This window comes from Hipposideros armiger, unplaced genomic scaffold (genome assembly GCF_001890085.2).
Source record: "Hipposideros armiger isolate ML-2016 unplaced genomic scaffold, ASM189008v1 scaffold_581, whole genome shotgun sequence".
NCBI classification, from domain to species: domain Eukaryota; kingdom Metazoa; phylum Chordata; class Mammalia; order Chiroptera; family Hipposideridae; genus Hipposideros; species Hipposideros armiger.
This window is the reverse complement of record NW_017731931.1, coordinates 38,855-47,475: the sequence shown is the minus strand read 5'-3', so window position 1 is coordinate 47,475 and position 8,621 is coordinate 38,855.

Genomic DNA, 8,621 nt, shown 5'->3' with positions numbered 1-8,621 from the left:
GAATGAATGAATGAATGAGGTCCCACAGCCTTCATAGCATCACAATTCAAGGAGATGCCCTCTGAGTCCCCACCTCCTTCCCTTCCCACCTGAGTCCCAGCTCGTGCTGCTCCAGCTAGGATGACTTTGTCAAAGCAGGACACCTGGAGCTTCCTTTGTGCAGAAGCATCAGTTATGGCCCCCAAGTCCCCAGGGGTAGGTGGCCTGGCCTCTCCATCCCTCCTAATGCCCCCTTCCCTGGAGTGGCTCCACTCGAGCAGATGTCCACAATGCCTGGCACTGAAGAAGCACCAAGTTACAAAGGATCCCATCTGAAGATACCCACTCTCAGGGCGCTGCAAAGGACAAGATGCTGACAATGCCAAGGGGTGCTCCTTGTTTCCCTGCTCGAAGCTTTCATGTGCCCCTGGGAAGTTGTGCCCCAGCCCAGCCCCTGCCCCAGTCCTCCGTGAGACTGCCCGCTATGCTCGCACTGACAGGGGGAGAGTCCTGTGGAAAGGACGGGGCCTGGCCTGAGCTGGGCAGGGACATGGTCTTGGCTGGGCACTCGGGCCAGGGTTGGGAGTGAAACGCAGCTACAGCCTTGATGAAGTTGGAGCTGGGACTGGCAGACAGTGAAGGGACAGACTGTCCTGTCCTGAAAAGCTAAAGGACCAAGAGGCTGAGACCCAGACACCAGAACCACCAGGGAGGCGAGAAGGGCTGGTTCCCATGAGGTCATGGCTAGGGGCTAGCCCAGCAGGCACCTGATCCCTGGGACCCTCAGCTGGCCGCCCGATGGATTCTCACAAGTGGGAAAGGCCTCTGGCTGGGACCCAACCCCTAGAATCAAGGCCATCCAGAGCAGTAGTGGCTGGGGTGGGGGCAGGGGAGGAGGCCAAGATCTCCTGGGATGACCCCAGGGAAGCCAAGGATGGGGGTGAGGGTGCAGCTGTGCTCTGGGACCACAGGACTCTCCTCACACCCACCAGGGCCCTGACCCTCTGCCCACAAGAGCCACCATCGTGCTGACATCTCCCCTCGCCTCTCCCTCCTGCCTTGCTCCGTTGGTTTCTGGTTTTACATCCTGCCTCCCTTGTTAGAATGTGAGCTCCCAAAGGACAGGCAGGCTGGCCCACCCTGGGTGCCAAGGAAGGTTTTTAAATAAAATGAAGCACAGGGACTGGGTAGGCTCATAAAGTGGGACAGAGACAGGCCTCCGTTTCCCATCTTTGCCAAAGCCAGGCAGGTATCACCCAGAGGTCTGAGGGCATAGGGTAGGTTGGGGAAGGAAAGAAAGTGGAAGAACTAGAATTGAAGGTTGGGGGGCGCCCTGCCAGGTGGGAGGGGACAGAATAAAGGACAGAATGAGGTGGACCCTACCCAGAAAGAAATCTCAGGCCTCCACGTAATGCCCAAGGTGGCCCCAGGGCCCAGTCCCCATCTGCTCTTACAAGATCCGTGTCCTGCCCCCAGGCAGCAGCTGGGCACACACAGTGATGCACTCACATGTGTAGCACGTGCACACACAGGCACACATGCCAGCCCACAGCTTTCCCGAAGCGTGGGGTCCACCCCCAGCTGCCTGTCCCCTGACCGCAGAAGCTAGACTCTCCTGGGATGAGGGTACCCTCTCCTTCTGGTCCCAGTCCTAGTGCCTGATGCTGACTTGGGGCCTGAGAAGACGTACCCAAAGGGCAGAGGAAAGAGGGCCACACCCTAACACCAGAGGCAAGCAGAGGGGGGGACCTGGGAAGCAGGGGTCTGGCTAAGTTTGGGACACCTGTCGGCGCATGCTCTGCCGCAGGTGCAGGCTTCGGTGTTGAACAGGTGGTGGCCTAGGCGCCTCCCCACCCATCAGAGTCCAAAGAGCACAGGTGTGGCTGCCTCATGACCTCATCAACTTAAGGCCCTCCTGCTCGCCCAGGACCCGCCTGATCTGTGGGNTGCCCCCCCCCCAAAAAAAGTGAGACCCATTTGATCGATGTTCCAGGGATGCAAGCTTAAGGAAGGATGTTCTATCTGTCACAGCTAGCTGGCTGGCTGGCTGGTACAGGGACTGTCTTGGCTGTCTGTGGCACAACTGTCCAAGGGAGTGTTTCAGAGAGTCAGGAATTAAGGGATGGTGGGACTGTCTCAGACCCCCTCCATCCCAGAGGCCACATTCTGAGAGGACTGAAGGGCCAGGCACAGTGAGCGCCTGTCCTGAGTCCCAGAGGCCACTGCCCTTCCAGGGGTTCTGCTCCATCCAGGGCCTCGTGGCTGTCCACGCCTTTCCCGGGACATGGTCAGCCTCCGGGCTGGAGAGACCTGGCATTTTCTCTGCAGGCCTCTGGGTCCTAGCCACAGGCGGAGGGGGAGCCCCCCCAGCTGTTCCACAGCCGGCCCTTCCTGTTGAGGGCTTGCTCTGTGTTGCTATGCAGCTGTCCAGCCGTCTGTCCCCCTGCGCTTAACCCTAAACTGACCCTTTTGAGGACACTGCTCATACACCTTGCATCTCCCTGTTTGGCCCCAAAAGATGGCTGGTTAGTCAATGACAGGTATGATTCCTCGAGGAAGGAACAACCTAAGACAGGCACAGTCGCAACGGGGCCATCAGGAGAAATCTCGGGGCTGATAGAGGTGGGCATGGGTCCTCACCCGCTCCCAAAGAGACTGGAGGTCTTCAACCCCAGGAGCTACATTCCTCCCCTCAACCTGCTTGGGAAGTGACCTGATGATCTGTCCTCAGCATAATAATCTTATCTCCCTGGGGTTGTCTGCGTATAGGGTGTGTGAAGGCAGAGCATCTGTCTCATCACCGCAGGCGGACTCTCAGTAATAGCAGCTTGCAGGCATGGGTAATCTGGCTTGAGCAAGTTCTCAGGAATGAGACTCACAGACTGTGGAGAGAACAATGCTACTTCCGGGTGGGTGGAGAAATAAAAGCGGTGTGTCGGCCCGATTCGGGGCTCTTAGTCCACGAGGCTGGAGACCCTTGGCCCCTCACTCATTTAACTCTTGGCTGCTGTTTCTTTTATTTCTTAGCCCTTCGCCTCCCCCTCTCGTTCTCCCATTGCCCATGTTGTGCGGGACGTGACACTCTGGAATCCTGACAAGGCCTCTCAGAGCAGGGTCTTTGGTGAACTGGGTTCTGTGCTCTGTTCACAGAGCTCTGACCCCTCCAGCCTGCTGGGGAGAACAGCAGAGCCACAGATGAGCTAGTTAGGCTTGTACTGGGAGCCCTGCGAGGCTGTTTGCCCAGGTCTCTACATGGATGGACATTCTGGGCACAGACTCCACTGAAGGCCAGAGCAGGGGAGGCCAGGGCTCCTGGCCCCAGCTGCTGCCTAGTTGCAGAGCAGAGCAGGATGCTGGAGGGACGATGCCTGTCTGTGACACAGGAATACCCAGGGGACTGAGTGGGGAGGGCAGGAGACAGCCAGAAGGGTACAGTCGCTCAGGTCCAAGCTGTTCAGGAAACAGCCCAGCAACGGTCACTTCTGGGTGACACACTTAAGACATTGCTCATTGGAGGGTTGTGGAGTACTGGCTCCCATCCGAACCCCTGGGGAAACTGTAAAAATGTGGAATCTGGTACTCCTTCTTGGACCCTCCATGAGTAGAGTCCAGGACTTCGCCTTTTCAGCCAGCCTTCCAGGGATTCCCTTGGAGTCAGTGTTTGAGCAACTGCTCCAGAGACACCAAGATGTCACCCTGCAATCTAAGGTGACTGAAGGAGCTGGGGACAGCCTGCCTGGGGAAGAAATGCCTGGGCGGGATCGAGTCTGGAGTCTGTTGTGGCTCCACAGGAAGGGTGGGAAGCAGCAGGGAGGGCTCACAGGGAGGCTGACTTTGGCAAGCATATTAATAAAGCCCATCCCCTACTCCAGACTCGGGACCCCTGTTGTCTTGTGTAATCTTTACCACCAGCCCTTTTTTTTTTTAAATTGGGGAAGAGTGTGTTTTTCCAGGACCCATCAGCTCCAAGTCAATTAGTTGTTTCAATCTAGTTGTGGAGGGCGCATCTCAGTGGCCCGTGTGGGGATCTGACAAATGGTGAATCTGAAGCTCAGACAACTCAGGTTCCAAGGCCACAGGGCTAAGAGTCACAAACAGGGTTCAAAGCGAGTGTTTCTGACTCTGAGGCCCCGACTCTCTGGTGTGTAGAGTCCCACTTGGTCTGCATCGTTGGCGAGGTAGCGAGCACCAGGTCAGCAGCTGAATGCTACTGAGGGGGACCTTGCTTTGCATGTAGGCCAAACAATGTAGAGCAAGGGTGTGTAGGCCAAGAAACCATGGAGAGGCTTCTAGACTCTTTGGCTGGCTATGTGCTCCCACTCCCAACACACACATCTCCCCAAGGCTCAGGGAAGGCCAGGGCAGCATGTCCAGCACCTCTCAAGGTCAATCGGGGTGAGGCCTGGCCCCAGCCCAAGACCTGTGCGACCCAGTGGGCAAGCCTGAGATCCCTCAGGGGCACAGCGTAGGAACTCTGATACCCCCAAAGGGCCATGGGGCACCAAGGGGGAGAGCTAAGCCTCCCAGTGGCCCTCCCAGGCCCCAGGCCACTGATCTCAGCCTTCAACAGCCACTCCTGGGCAGGATAGAATCCAAGGTTGCAGGAGGAGTAACTTCCTGGGACATTTATGTTCTGTTTTGTTACTTTAATAAATTGCCCTTTATTTTGTGTAGGGTGGAGTGGGAATGAAGAGGCATTGATTACAAAAGTAACATGCTCTTTGGGAAAAAGTTGGAAAATATAGAAAAGCACAAAGAAGAAAATAGAAGTCCCCATACAGCCCTAGAGATAATTGACCTTGTCTTTTTTTTTTTTTTTAATGTCTTTTCAAGCCAGGCCTCCTAGGTTCAAATCACACTCCCGCCATTTATGTGTGTGTGACGTGGGACAAATTACTTAAATTCTCTAATTCTTTGTGTCTGTTTCTTCATATGTAACTTGGAGATGAAAATAACAGAATCTGCTTCTAAGGGTTGCTGTGATTATTCCGCGTACTTAGAGGAATGCCTGTCATAGAACAGGAACTGAATAAACAGATACGCATGAAGACTTTTTTTCTATTTTTAGATTTTTGTGATTACAATTTTTCTTTTTCTTTTTTTTAAAGATTTTATTGAGGAATTGGGGGAGGGGAACAGACAAGCTGCTGTCCTTTTGTTCTTCAGTCTAGCTGTGGAGGACGTCGCTTCACTGGCCCATGTTGGTATTATCATTGCTCTCTTCTCGGGTGAGGCAGTCGCTCACCGGCCATTGGACGGCCGCTCACAGCAGCTCACGCCAGCTCACGCCAGCTGCCAACCAGCCCCACATGCTGTTGCCGGCAACTCACGGCAGCCGAGCTCTGGGTTGAGCTGTTGTTCACCATCTTAGCTGTAGAGGGCACAGCATCGTTGGCCCTCACGTGGGATCCAAACTGGGGCCCTGCTGCTCAGAGCTGGCGTCCCAAGCCAACTCCTAACCAACGCACCACTAGGCCGCCCCTACAATTTTTCTTACAAAATTGAATATTACCATTTTGTAACTAACCTCTTTCACCGAATACCACATCATGAACATTTTCTGTACTTAGATGTCCCTGACTGTGATGTTTTCTATTTAGATGTACAGTAATACCTTGGTTTGCGAGCATAATTCGTTCCAGAAACAAACCACTCATATTGCAAGGCATCGCTTGTTTACCACGTTAAAATGTATTAGAAATTTTTGCTCGTCTTGCGAAACACTCGCAAACCACGTTACTCACAATCCAAGGTTTTACTGTATATGATTACAAGTTTTGTTTAGATTTTTTTTTTCTGTTTCCATTTATATGTTTTCAATTTTTTTATTTGTTTATTTCACGAATCTGGGATCTTATGGTAACTGACCACCATGTTGTAGCCTGCCTTTCCCATCTAATGCTACATGATGAACTTTGCCCTACATCACTGAATAGTCTCTGACCCAAGGTTTTAAATGGCTGCATTGTGGTTGTTCAGGGCAGTTGTTTAAAATGTAGTCAGGAGCATATGTGTATGGTAGGGGTGCTGGTTGAGCCCCACCTCCTGCCATGGCAGTCTGGCAGGCTAGACCCAGAGAGGGCGACCCACAGTACTGTCCCTTATGGAGATGAGACAGATGTGAGCTGGGCTCAGGTCAGGTCCCTTCCTTGAGATCACAGAGGGCATGCCCTTCCCAGAGACTGCCCCTTCCTAAACAGCCCTTCCCAGCTGGGCGAACGGTTCTCGTTAGCCTGATTTGCCTACAAGCCTGAATCATAGTCCAAAGTCCAGGCCTCTCCAGCCGTCCCTGAGGGCTTTTCCTCCAGGGTTGTCTGGGCAAATGGGGCTGAGTGAAACTGGGTCCCTGGGACCACCTACCTCCTTGGATGAGGGGTAGGATGAAGAATGCCCAAACCCTGAGACCTCCTAAGGTCCTCTCTCCCCTCACCCCCATTCTATTCCATAGTGCCTCCCACATGCTCTGCCTGCATCCCAAGTCTCCATGCCACTGCCCTCCCATTGTCCAGGCCTGTCATCCTCCCTGACCACTGCTGTAGCTGCTACTTGGTCCCCCTGGGTCAGCCCCACTCCCACTACGCCTATTCTTCCCACCACAGCAGAAGGATGTGTCTAAAACACAAACCAGATCCTGCCACTTCTCCCCTTAGAACCCCCAGTGTCTTCCAATCAATTGCCCTTGGAATAAAATCCAGGCTCCTGGCCGTGGCCTGTAGAGCTTATGTGCCATGGCCGCTGTCCATTCCAGCCACCGTTCCTCCCTCCCCCACTCATCCCACTCCAGTCATCCTGGCGTCCTTCCCAGTGGAAGGACCTTTGTCTTGCTGCTTTCCTGCTGTGGGCATTTCACACACTGGCTCCTTCCCATCCTTCTTCTAGTCCAAAGCTCTCCTCCTCAAATCCACAGTATCTCCCCACCCTTGTGCTCTCCATCACACCACCCTCTTGATTTACTTCCTGTCGCTTATCAGGGCTTTGATTACCTTTACCTTCATATTTGTTTGTTTCTTCTACCTCTGGAATGTAATCTTCAAGTGCAGGGACGTCATCTCTCTTGTTTACTCCTCTTCCTGGCTAGTAGAAACGGCTTGCCCCTGTGCCAGGACTGGGGGCAGCAGCAGCAGAGATGGCGTCTATTTCTGTGACTCTCCAGCAACCCCAGGGCCAAGCGTCAGTCCCTGGCTGTGACACCACCACTCAGGCCCCAGCCTCTGGCCTGACAAGGAGGCTGTGCCTCGCCCATGCAATGCACCAGGAAGAACTCTGGCTGGACCTTCCTCTGGCGTCTGGTTCCATGAGCCTGAAGTGCTCCTAACTGGCCCTAGGTGCCCACCCCTAGAGGCCTTTCAGCCACAAGCAGGCCTTTTCCCTCAAATACCAGAGCCCTGCCTTGCCCTGCCTCCCTCACTGACCTTTATGGAAGCAGAGTTCTCTTTCCCCAGCGCTGACCAGGGCTCTGGGGTTGCTGAAAGGCCAAGGTCTCCTTCCTGGGCCAGGCCAGGGTCGCCTGGATGGGCTCCTTGGCCCTTTCAGCCTAAAACCTGTGCACCTGCATTTGCTCCTCCACCTCACTCCTTAGCCACCTCTCTATGCCCTGAGAACCAGCAAGTGTCAGGGCCTTTCCCGGGAGGCAGCAGACTAGGCACATCCTTGTCACACTTTTGTGTAAAGCCATTCAATGACTCCACTCATCGCCAGGTGATGAAGACACGCATGTCCCTTGTCACCTGCCACCACCACCACCCCGCCACACACACACACACACACACACACACACACACACACACAGTTCACGCTCTGGGGCCATACCCAACTTCTCACTATGTGATTTCACCCATCCAGCCAGCAGGACTGCTGTTCCCTCCGCCTGGACTTCCCTCCGCCCATTATCTCTTGGCGGTACACCTATATAGTTTTTTGGACATTTTAAAAATTTTTTAATTTTATTTTTAAATTTTATTGGGGAACAGCCATGATCATTGGTTACTCATTGCCCTCATGCCACAATGGCATAGCTGACTCTCTTAAGAAGGGTGCAGCTCACAGTGCCACACGGGGATCAAACCGGCAACCTCGGTGCCATCAGCACCACGCTCCAACCAACTGAGCTAACCAGTCACCCCCATACCTGTGTAATTTTTAAATGCTGGCTCCTGCATTCCATCCTGTGGGACATCTTTCCTGATGCCCCTAAGCTGAATATGATCCTTTGTGCCTGGAATGCCACAGTACGTGTATTTGTCTATAAGTCCTTCACTCCTCTAGGCTGTGGCAAAGAAACTATCCTGGGCCTTCAGGGATCCTAGTCTGATGGGTACATGCCCCTCAACATAACACGTGCAATAATGGAGGGACACGTGTACATGTGGTCTAGGAGCCAAGGGCCAGCGTCCCCGCCAGGCCTGGGCAGTGGGAAGGCCTCCAGGAGATACAGAGCTTCCATGTAGACATGACATCATCTTAGGTGTTTCCCATGGGCAAGGAAGGGACAGGCACTGTAGGCAGAGAGAACAGCAGATACCCAAGTATAGAGGCATGACTCGTCTAGGAATCATGTCATTCCCTAGGCTGAGTGTAAAGTACAAGGAGCAGGGAGTTGAGGGAGATAAGGCAAGACTCAGAGGCAGGAGCCCCAAGTTCAT